We start from the raw sequence: 12,940 nt of genomic DNA, 5'->3' as shown, positions 1-12,940 counted from the left end.
CATCAGCTAAAATGTTTTGCCATTTATGGTGCAATTTGTAGGACATTTGTGTGGTCTGACAAGAGGTTTTTTTTAATTGATTTATTGGATTTCTTTGGAACTGCATAACCACTTTGTAGTAATATATTTTTTCCAAATGTCAGGGACCTGCATGTCAAATGGACAATAATACTATATGTGTGTAGTACATATCTCTGTGTTTGGCTTTCTCTTCTCTTTTCCTAATGATGTTCTCATGCTCTTAAAAATCTCAACACAGTATTAAGATTTTGGATATTCATACCATATCAGTAAATGAGCCATGTATTCCTATGTGTAAAATATGATGGCAGCATAGAATTCCATCCATTCCTGTATTTGACCTTGATAATGGGAACAGGATGGCATACTTAAGGTTAATGAGCCAATTATTGTTATACAAGACATCAGTTACAAAGAGTGTTTTCCTATTTTTCATTATGTACATAAACTGATGTTGGAGAGGGAGAGGTACTGTGGTATCTTCTACTCCATTCTCTTCACAGGTAGACAAAAATTACTTGCTGTGGGTAATTACCCACTCATGTAAAATTCAGGAAAAGGAATAACTCTTTCACTAAATTTGTGATCCAGCACTCACAGTGTGTTTCATGGTTTATGTTAACTTTTACGCATGACACATGCAAGCTGCATTGTTACCAAAAAGTTTTTATAGCATTGGGCCAAATTTGGAATAAATTCCTGTAATATAGACTCCCTCACACACCATTAGGTTTACTAAGACTGGCTTATGTACCCACTTACTCATGTAAGTGATTGTATGGGAGTCTATTTAGTGTAACGTCCATGCTCAGGCATAGAAAGAAAGTCTAAGTTGCAGTAGCAAATGGCCCTTTTAAATGATCCTCACATTAGCTGAAATGTCATTTTTGTCCAAACTTTTCTTGATTATAATGAATAGAATTGCAATGAGCTCCTTATTAACTCTAAACTTCCCAGTTGCCTAGACTCCAAAGACAAAAGTCCTTTTGCGATGTAAGATGAGACAAAAAAGTGCAAGTGGCTAATTCACACCCAAGAGGAGATTCTTCAGTGGAGAGACCAATCCTGCCAGCCTTACTTACATGTCTAATCCTTGCTCACATGCGTACTCCAACTGCTATGGGTACCCGCATGGCCCCACAGTATGCCAACATTTTTATGGCTGACTTAGAACAACGCTTCCTCAGCTCTCGTCCCCTAATGCCCCTACTCTACTTGCGCTACATTGATGACATCTTCATCATCTGGACCCAGGGAAAACAAGCCCTTGAGGAATTCCACCATGATTTCAACAATTTCCATCCCACCATCAACCTCAGCCTGGACCAGTCCACACAAGGGATCCATTTCCTGGACACTACGGTGCTAATAAGCGATGGTCACATAAACACCACTCTACACCGGAAACCTACTGACCACTATGCCTACCTACATGCCTCCAGCTTTCATCCAGACCACACCACACAATCCATTGTCTACAGCCAAGCTCTACAATACAACCACATTTGCTCCAACCCCTCAGACAGAGACAAACATCTACAAAATCTCTATCAAGCGTTCTTACAACTACAATACCCACCTGCTGAAGTGAAGAAACAGATTGACAGAACCAAAAGAGTACCCAGAAGTTACCTACTACAGGACAGGCCTAACAAAGAAAATAACAGAACGCCACTAGCCATCACCTTCAGCCCCCAACTAAAACCTCTCCAACGCATCATCAAGGATCTACAACCTATCCTGAAGGACGAGCCATCACTCTCACAGATCTTGGGAGACAGGCCAGTCCTTACTTACAGACAGCCCCCCCAACCTGAAGCAAATACTCACCAGCAACCACACACCACACAACAGAACCACTAACCCAGGAACCTATCCTTGCAACAAAGCCCGTTGCCAACTGTGTCCACATATCTATTCAGGGGACACCATCACAGAGCCTAATCACATCAGCCACACTATCAGAGGCTCGTTCACCTGCACAGCTACCAATGTGATATATGCCATCATGTGCCAGCAATGCCCCTACACCATGTACATTGGCCAAACCGGACAGTCTCTACGTAAAAGAATAAATGGACACAAATCAGACGTCAAGAATTATAACATTCAAAAACCATTTGGAGAACACTTCAATCTCTCTGGTCACTCGATTACAGACCTAAAAGTGGCAATTCTTCAATAACAAAACTTCAAAAACAGACTCCAAGGAGAGACTGCTGAACTGGAATTAATTTGCAAACTGGATACAATTAACTTAGGCTTGAATAAAGAATAAAGTTTTACATTACACAAAGTAAAACTATTTCCCCATGTTTATTCCCCCCCCCCCCATTGTTCCTCATACATTCTTGTCAACTGCTGGAAATGGCCCACCTTGATTATCACTACAAAAGGTCTACCCCCATCCCCCGCTCTCCTGCTGGTAATAGCTCACCTTACCTGATCACTCTGGTTACAGTGTGTATAGTAACACCCATTGTTTCATGTTCTCTATGTATATAAATCTCCCCATTGTATTTTCCACTGCATGCATCCGATGAAGTGAGCTGTAGCTCACGAAAGCTTATGCTCAAATAAATTTGTTAGTCTCTCAGGTGCCACAAGTACTCCTTTTCTTTTTGAGAGAGAAGAAGATGAAGTCAGTTAGTTGGAGGAAGGAGGAGGAGATACCGTACTGTTACTGTTGATACTATAGCAATGTCCATCCTCTGCCTTTAGCTCAGCATTTCTTAAAATAAAGGAACCTTTTAAGGAGAAAATGAGGCCTGTTTTAATTCCTGAGAGATGAAAAGCTCATCTTGCCACTGCTTGCTTCAGTTGCTTCCTGCAGTTAACTTAATGTTTTCTCATCATTTTCCTGTTGTCAGATTGACAATTACAGTTCTCTTGGTTAAATCAACTCCCTCTCTGCTTCCTGATAAGGTAAATAGAATAAATAGGTAATTTACTTTCCAATTACCATACAGCAATAATTGAAAAGATCAGTAAAAGATATGCTGGCCAATTTGGGTTAAATGATGTGTACTCGTGTTTCATGGGGGCCATTTTTTACTCTTAGGTGCTCACACATAGCTTCTATTGAAGTCAGTAGGAGATGCCCATAAGTATCCAAAGGCTGATTTTGTCCACAAATGTTTTTCTTCCACACCATTCTGAGCTCTTTCACTCACTCTCCAAGGATTTCAGTTTTTATTGCTGATCACATAGTTAAGATTTTGCTAGCACAAATGTCTCTCAGCCATTTTTCTGTCAAAACTTTTTCACGAGAAAATGTAGATTCAGCACACTGACATGTTTCACAAATTTGTATCGATTTCACCAAACTATTCATTTCAGAAAAAAAATCTATTTTTTTGGTTTGAAACAACTTTTCATTGAAAAAATTCCTTTAATAGTATAAAAATATTTTTAAATGGTTGAAATATAATTTTTTTTTTTACTGTTCACCAAAGATTTTATCATTTTTCATTTTCAGTCCAAACTGAAACAAATTGTTTTTTACTTTTTGAAACTGCCAACAAACCCAAAAAATCTGTTATTTGCCCAGCTGGAGTTTCAGCAATTGTAGCATATCCCTTGCCACCTTCTCTGCTGTCCTTAATAGTGTTTCCAATAAGAACAGAGCAATTTTCACTTGCAAATAATAAAATTAATTAAATATGATGAAAACAAGGAAAACCACACAAGTGAAACTGCATTTTATAACATTGAGAAAGCCAAAATGTGCCACTTTTGAATTACTTGTCTAGCTTTTCATACCTCACAGCTCTGATTTCTTCAGCCAACATGCCAATTATCATAATAAAATATTAATGATATTAACAGGGAGTCCATATACAGCCTCTGATTTCCCAAGTCAGCAGAGAAAACACAAATAATTCAAAAAGAAGCAAGTTTTTAGAAAGCTAAACTTTGTCACTGTCATCTGAGAAAAACAGTGAAGTCATTGAGCAGTGTCATGGAAGTGGGTTAATTTTGCAATAGCTGCAAATGTTTCTTACAGTCTGTACCATGAGAATTTTGTTCCAGTCCTGTTAGCATCACAGCCAGAAGATTGTTATGAGAATGGATTCATCTATTTTCTGTTTTCCTTTAATCTTTGTAACAATTATGAGTCATCACAGAATTTTAGTACTTAGTGTATTGCCAGTTTCATGTTCATGTCAAAGTACTTAACAAGAAGAGAAACAGTGCAAACTGAATCCATTTTTGTGACAATCTAAAAACAGAATAAATGATCTGCTTATCTAGGGCTCTTCCTAGATGCCATGGTTTCCAATCGTACCTGCAGAACTTGACAACGAGGACAGACTCAACTAAGAAAGTGTGTGGGAGGAAATATTACTGTGGGTTTACAATGTGTGTAAGACATGTCAGAACATTCAGTAAATGGAATCTGGATAAGATACACTGTGATGGCGTTATTTATCTTCATCATCATGGCCACTCAAAAGCATACATGCAAAGTACGACACTGTGAACTCTGTTTATAATCAGTACCTGCCAAAATCATACAGGGTATGTCTACACTACGAAATTAGGTTGAATTTATAGAAGTCGGCTTTTTAGAAATCGTTTTTATATAGTCGAGTGTGTGTGTCCCCACACAAAATGCTCTAAGTGCATTAAGTGCATTAACTCGGCGGAGTGCTTCCACAGTACCGAGGCTAGCGTCAACTTCCGGAGTGTTGCACTGTGGGTAGCTATCCCACAGTTCCCACAGTCTCTGCTGTCCGTTGGAATTCTGGGTTGAGATCCCAATGCTTAATGGGGCAAAAAACATTGTCGCGGGTGGTTCTGGGTACATGTCATCAGGCCCTCCCTTCCTCCCTCCCTCTGTAAAAGCAACAGCAGACAATTGTTTCGCGCCTTTTTCCTGAGTTACCTGTGCAGACACCATACCACGGCAAGCACGGAGCCCGCTCAGATCACTTTGGTAATTAGGAGCACATTAAACACCACGCACATTAGCCAGCAGTATATGCAGCACCAGAACCTGGCAAAGCAAAACCGGGCGAGTAGGCGACGTCAGAGTGGTGACGAGAGTGATGAGGACATGGACACAGACTTCTCTCAAAGCACAGGCCCTGGCAATGCGGGCATCATGGTGCTAATGGGGCAGGTTCATGCGGTGGAACGTCGATTCTGGGCCCGGGAAACAAGCACAGACTGGTGGGACCGCATAGTGTTGCAGGTCTGGGACGATTCCCAGTGGCTGCGAAACTTCTGCATGCGTAAGGGCACTTTCATGGAACTTTGTGACTTGCTTTCCCATGCCCTGAAGCACATGAATACCAAGATGAGAGCAGCCCTCACAGTTGAGAAGCAAGTGGCAATAGCCCTGTGGAAGCTTGCAACGCCAGACAGCTACCGGTCAGTCGGGAATCAATTTGGAGTGGGCAAATCTACTGTGGGGGCTGCTGTGATGCAAGCAGCCCACGCAATCAAAGATCTGCTGATATCAAGGGTAGTGACCCTGGGAAATGTGCAGGTCATAGTGGATGGCTTTGCTGCAATGGGATTCCCTAACTGTGGTGGAGCCATAGATGGAACCCATATCCTTATCTTGGCACCGGAGCACCAAGCCGCCGAGTACATAAACCGCAAGGGGTACTTTTCAATAGTGCTGCAAGCACTGGTGGATCACAAGGGAGGTTTCACCAACATCAACATGGGATGGCTGGGATAGGTACATGATGCTCGCATCTTCAGGAACTCTGGTCTGTATGAACAGCTGCAGCAAGGGACTTACTTTCCAGACCAGAAAATAACTGTTGGGGATGTTGAAATGCCTATAGTTATCCTTGGGGACCCAGCCTACCCCTTAATGCCCTGGCTTATGAAGCCATACACAGGCAGCCTGGACAGTAGTCAGGAGCTGTTCAACTACAGGCCGAGCAAGTGCAGAATGGTGGTAGAATGTGCATTTGGACGTTTAAAAGCATGCTGGCGCAGTTTACTGACTCGGTTAGACCTCAGCGAAACCAATATTCCCATTGTTATTACTGCTTGCTGTGCGCTCCACAATATCTGTGAGAGTAAGGGGGAGACGTTTATGGCGGGGTGGGAGGTTGAGGCAAATCGCCTGGCTGCTGGTTACACGCAGCCAGACACCAGGGCGGTTAGAAGAGCACAGGAGGGCGCGGTGCGCATCAGAGAAGCTTTGAAAACCAGTTTCATGACTGGCCAGGCTACAGTGTGAAAGTTCTGTTTGTTTCTCCTTGATGAAACTCCCCGCCCCTTGGTTCACTCTACTTCCCTGTAAGCTAACCACCCTCCCCTCCTCCCTTCGATCACCGCTTGCAGAGGCAATAAAGTCATTGTTGCTTCACATTCATACATTCTTTATTAATTCATCACACAAATAGGGGGATAACTGCCAAGGTAGCCTGGGAGGGGTGGTGGAGGAGGGATGGACAAGGACACACAGCACTTTAAAAGTTTGAAACTTTAAAACTTATTGAATGCCAGCCTTCTGTTGCTTGGGCAATCCTTTGGGGTGGAGTGGCTGGGTGGCCGGAGGCTTCTCCAACTTGTTCTTGGGTGTCTGGGTGAGGAGGCTTTGGAACATGGGGAGGAGGGCGGTTGGTTACACAGGGGCTGTAGCCGCGGTCTGTGCTCCTGCTGCCTTTCCTGCATCTCAACCATAGGCTGGAGCATATTGGTTTGATCCTCCAGCAGCCTCAGCATTGAATCCTGCCTCCTCTCATCACACTGCCGCCACCTTTCAGCTTCAGCCCTTTCTTCAGCCCGCCACATACTCTCCTCAGCCCAACATCTTTCCTCCCGGTCATTTTGTGCTTTCCTGCACTCTGACATTGTCTGCTTCCATGCATTCGTCTTGTGCTCTCTCAGTGTGGGAGGACAGGATGACCTCAGAGAACATTTCATCACGAGTGCGTTTCTTTGCCTTCTAATCTTCACTAGCGTCTGGGATGGAGAAGATCCTGTGATCCGTGAAACACATGCAGCTGGTGGAGAAAAAAAAAAGGGACAGTGGTATTTAAAAAAAAAACATTTTGTAGAAAAATGGGTACACTCTTTCACGGTAAAATCTTGCTGTTAACATTACATGCACAGCACATGTGCTTTCATTCCAAGGTCGCATTTTGCCTCCCCCCACCACGTGGCTAGCCCCTCACCCTTCACCCCTCCCCGTGGCTAACAACGGGGAACATTTCTGTTCAGCCACAGGCAAACAGCCCAGCAGGAATGGTCACCTCTGAATGTCCCCTTAAGAAAAGCACCCTATTTCAACCAGGTGACCATGAATTGGTTGAGGGAGGCAGTGACCATGAGTTGGTTGAGTTCAGGATCCTGACGCAGGGAAGAAAGGTAAGCAGCAGGATACGGACCCTGGACTTCAGGAAAGCAGACTTCGACTCCCTCAGGGAACGGATGGCCAGGATCCCCTGGGGGACTAACTTGAAGGGGAAAGGAGTCCAGGAGAGCTGGCTGTATTTCAAGGAATCCCTGTTGAGGTTACAGGGACAAACCATCCCAATGAGTCAAAAGAATAGTAAATATGGCAGGCGACCAGCTTGGCTTAATGGTGAAATCCTAGCGGATCTTAAACATAAAAAAGAAGCTTACAAGAAGTGGAAGGTTGGACATATGACCAGGGAAGAGTATAAAAATATTGCTCGGGCATGTAGGAATGAAATCAGGAGGGCCAAATCGCACCTGGAGCTGCAGCTAGCGAGAGATGTCAAGAGTAACAAGAAGGGTTTTTTCAGGTATGTTGGCAACAAGAAGAAAGCCAAGGAAAGTGTGGGCCCCTTACTGAATGAGGGAGGCAACCTAGTGACAGAGGATGTGGAAAAAGCTAATGTAATCAATGCTTTTTTTGCCTCTGTTTTCACTGACAAGGTCAGCTCCCAGACTGCTGCGCTGGGCATCACAAAATGGGGAAGAGATGGCCAGCCCTCTGTGGAGATAGAGGTGGTTAGGGACTATTTAGAAAAGCTGGACGTGCACAAGTCCATGGGGCCGGACGAGTTGCATCCGAGAGTGCTGAAGGAATTGGCGGCTGTGATTGCAGAGCCATTGGCCATTATCTCTGAAAACTCGTGGCGAACCGGGGAAGTCCCAGATGACTGGAAAAAGGCTAATGTAGTGCCAATCTTTAAAAAAGGGAAGAAGGAGGATCCTGGGAACTACAGGCCAGTCAGCCTCACCTCAGTCCCTGGAAAAATCATGGAGCAGGTCCTCAAAGAATCAATCCTGATGCACTTGCATAAGAGGAAAGTGATCAGGAACAGCCAGCATGGATTCACCAAGGGAAGGTCATGCCTGACTAATCTAATCGCCTTTTATAATGAGATTACTGGTTCTGTGGATGAAGGGAAAGCAGTGGATGTATTGTTTCTTGACTTTAGCAAAGCTTTTGACACGGTCTCCCACAGTATTCTGGTCAGCAAGTTAAGGAAGTATGGGCTGGATGAATGCACTATAAGGTGGGTAGAAAGCTGGCTAGATTGTCAGGCTCAACGGGTAGTGATCAATGGCTCCATGTCTAGTTGGCAGCCGGTATCAAGTGGAGTGCCCCAAGGGTCGGTCCTGGGGCCGGTTTTGTTCAATATCTTCATAAATGATCTGGAGGATGGTGTGGATTGCACTCTCAGCAAATTTGCGGATGATACTAAACTAGGAGAAGTGGTAGATACGCTGGAGGGGAGGGATAGGATACAGAAGGACCTAGACAAATTGGAGGATTGGGCCAAAAGAAATCTGATGAGGTTCAATAAGGATAAGTGCAGGGTCCTGCACTTAGGATGGAAGAATCCAATGCACCGCTACAGACTAGGGACCGAATGGCTAGGCAGCAGTTCTGCGGAAAAGGACCTAGGGGTGACAGTGGACGAGAAGCTGGATATGAGTCAGCAGTGTGCCCTTGTTGCCAAGAAGGCCAATGGCATTTTGGGATGTATAAGTAGGGGCATAGCGAGCAGATCGAGGGACGTGATCGTTCCCCTCTATTCGACATTGGTGAGGCCTCATCTGGAGTACTGTGTCCAGTTTTGGGCCCCACACTACAAGAAGGATGTGGATAAATTGGAGAGAGTCCAGCGAAGGGCAACAAAAATGATTAGGGGTCTAGAACACATGACTTATGAGGAGAGGCTGAGGGAGCTGGGATTGTTTAGCCTGCAGAAGAGAAGAATGAGGGGGGATTTGATAGCTGCTTTCAACTACCTGAAAGGGGGTTCCAAGGAGGATGGCTCTAGACTGTTCTCAATGGTAGCAGATGACAGAACGAGGAGTAATGGTCTCAAGCTGCAGTGGGGGAGGTTTAGATTGGATATTAGGAAAAACTTTTTCACTAAGAGGGTGGTGAAACACTGGAATGCGTTACCTAGGGAGGTGGTAGAATCTCCTTCCTTAGAGGTTTTTAAGGTCAGGCTTGACAAAGCCCTGGCTGGGATGATTTAACTGGGAATTGGTCCTGCTTCGAGCAGGGGGTTGGACTAGATGACCTTCAGGGGTCCCTTCCAACCCTGATATTCTATGATTCTATGAATGATATCACTCTCCTGAGGATAACACAGAGAGATAAAGAACGGATGTTGTTTGAACGCCAGCAAACATACACTGCAATGCTTTGTTCTACAATGATTCCCGAGTATGTGCTACTGGCCTGGTGTGGTAAAGTGTCCTACCATGGTGGACGGAATAAGGCTGCCCTCCCCAGAAACCTTTTGCAAAGGCTTTGGGAGTACATCCAGGAGAGCCGCAAATGCCAGGGCAAATTGATCATTAAACATGCTTGCTTTTAAACCATGTACAGTATTTTAAAAGGTACACTCACCAGAGGTCCCTTCTCCGCCTGCTGGGTCCAGGAGGCAGCCTTGGGTGGGTTCGGGGGGTACTGGCTCCAGGTCTAGGCTGAGAAACAGTTCCTGGCTGTTGGGAAAACCAGTTTCTCCGCTTGCTTGCTGTGAGCTATCTACAACTTCATCATCATCATCTTCCTCATCCCCAAAACCTGCTTCTGTGTTGCCTCCATCTCCATTGAAGGAAGTCAAACAACACGACTGGGGTAGCGGTGGCTGAACCCCTAAAATGGCATGCAGCTCATCATAGAATCGGCATGTTTGGGGCTCTGACCCGGAGCAGCCGTTTGCCTCTCTGGTTTTCTGGTAGGCTTGCCTCAGCTCCTTAAGATTCATGCGGCACTGCTTCGGGTCCCTGTTATGGACTCTGTCCTTCATGCCCTGGGAGATTTTGTCAAATGTTTTGGCATTTCAAAAACTGGAATGGAGTTTTGATAGCACGGATTCCTCTCCCCATACAGCGATCAGATCCCGTACCTCCTGTTCGGTCCATGCTGGAGCTCTTTTGCGATTCTGGGACTCCATCACGGTCACCTCTGCTGATGAGCTCTGGCCAGCGTGGCAAGCTGCAGGTGACCATGCAAACAGGAAATTGAAATTCAAAAGTTTACAGGCCTTTTCCTGTCTACCTGGCCAGTGCATCTGAGTTGAGAGTGCTGTCCAGAGCGGTCACAATGGAGCACTCTGGGATAGCTCCCGGAGGCCAATACTGTCTAATTGAGTCCACAGTACCCCAAATTCGACCCGGCAAGGCCGATTTCAGCTCTAATCCCCTTGTCGGGGGTGAAGTAAGGAAATCGATTTTAAGAGCCCTTTAAGTCGAAAAAAAGGACTTCATCGTGTGGATGGGTGCAGGGTTAAATCGATTTAACGCTGCTAAATTCGACCTCAACTCCTAGGGTAGACCAGGGCACAGTATGCAAAGTTACATGCCCTGTTGTGTGTAGAGGACATGGTGATGTTTAAGGAGATCAAACTGGTCCTCTGTATATATCCAAGCTTTATCTTCTTGGAGGTATCAAAACTACCATCTGAAAACAGTTGTCCAAATTTTCCAAATTACATGCCAAATTCATCCTTAATCTAACTCCACTGAAGTCAATTTGGTTACACTTGGATGCACTCCATCCAAACAGTCCTAATTGCACCTACTCAATAGTCAGAGTAGCAGCGTGTTAGTCTGTATCTGTAAAAAGAAAAGGAGGACTTGTGGCACCTTAGAGACTAACAAATTTATTTGAGCATAAGCTTTCGTGAGCTGCAGCTCACTTCATCGGATGCATTCAGTGGAATGAAGTGAGCTGTAGCTCACGAAAGCTTATGCTCAAATAAATTTGTTAGTCTCTAAGGTGCCACAAGTCCTCCTTTTCTTTCTACTCAGTAGTGTATCCATACATTTGGTAAGACAAGGCTTTCAGTTGCCTTCAGGAGCTGTAATGATTTGTGTTTTATTCTTGCTTTCTATATTTCTATAATCTCAAATAGATGAAGCTACTGTTGCAGGCCACAACAGTCAAGGTGGCAAATGTATTTAATTAGAAATAGGCCTGAAATGCAAACTCAGGTCTGGAGCTGAACTTTTCCCAGAGTTTGTGGATATTTGGGTCTCTGGCCCATCTCAAATTTTAATGTGTACCTTTCCTGATTTGCTCTTCACTATGGGCCTGACCCTGGAAAGTGCTGAGCTGACTTCACTGAGGGATGAAGAAACCCAGAACTTCCCAAAATCAGAACATTCCCAACATTTTGGGGAATTTGCATTTGGGAACTGTGCCTTCTACTTTAAAGCCATGGATGCTGATCTTGCAACTATAATAATTTCATCTTCTGGCTGGATAAATTCCTGCTGAAGTTCCTTGTTTGGTCATTTGAAAATTACATTTGTGTCAAAATAAAAAAATAAAGACCAGATTAGTCCATGTTGAATTTTATCTCTAGGTAGGCACTCTTGTTTTGGTCACTATTCTGCTCTTTGTTTAGTATTTCCTACTACTGTGGTATCATATAGATCTTTTCTATCCCCTTTGTGTGTTATCTAGAATTGATACACATCTGCTTTGTTTAATTATATATTTGGGCCTTTGGGTGCAGTGGGTACTTTTCTAGCCTACTTTATTAAATCCCACTCTCTCTTCTAGATATAATGGAATGATGTGTAAAGTACATTGCATCTTCTCCATGTTTAGAATATCAAAAGACTTAATAAAGAATGATACAAAAATGGCAACTGCACATTGACAGGAATTTATTTTCAGAAGGATATTTACCCTGCACATGGTGTATTCAGAATTCACACTATAAAACTCAGTCTGGCGAATACCACCAATAAGAGATTTTTTTTAAAATTGCCTAAATACTTGTTTCTACATAACAGCTCTGAAGGGATCTGTCATATAAGTTCTCTTGTACCTCCCTGTGTGCCTTTGCTTGAGTTTTTATAGAGTCTAAATTGAATATAAAGAACCCACATTGCATTACTGCTAATAGGAATTATCAGTATTTTCTGATAGCACCTAACGGCCCTAATCAAGATAGGTGCCCTATTGTGCTGGGTGCTGTCCAAACATGAAAGAAGACGCAGTCCCTCTCCTACCGTGAAGAACTTACAATCTAAGGGCCAGATTTTGTTACCCTTATTCATACTGAGTAAAACCTTATGAGACTCAATAGGCTGCTCTAGGAGTGAGGTCCTGTGTAGCATGACTAAGGGTGGCCCTAAGACAATGCATTTACTTTTTATAAAAAGGTTTGACGCGAAGGGTAATAGAGAGGAAATGGAAATGATTGAGGTCGGAAGGAAGGCAGTGGGGAAAATTGTGGCAGCAAAGGGTAGGAGAGCACGATGAACAGATCAGGGAAATAGTTCAACTGAGATGAAAAAAGTTCCACTTTGAGACCAGAACTCATTTGAAGTGTCTGTCTTAGTTTGGCAGAAACCCTCAACTACTAGCCTGGAGCTTCCAGCAAACAGTTCAAACAAAAGGGATCATAGCTCATGTTCTTATACAGACGGTGTAAAAACACAACAGCTTCAGTTCTTTCCCCATCCTCCATATACAGAATCCAACTAGAACTAAGTATTC

Source organism: Eretmochelys imbricata, chromosome 9, assembly GCF_965152235.1.
Source record: "Eretmochelys imbricata isolate rEreImb1 chromosome 9, rEreImb1.hap1, whole genome shotgun sequence".
In the NCBI taxonomy this organism is placed as follows: Eukaryota; Metazoa; Chordata; order Testudines; family Cheloniidae; genus Eretmochelys; species Eretmochelys imbricata.
The sequence above is the reverse complement of the archived record's forward strand: the minus strand, read 5'-3'. Positions refer to the sequence as shown.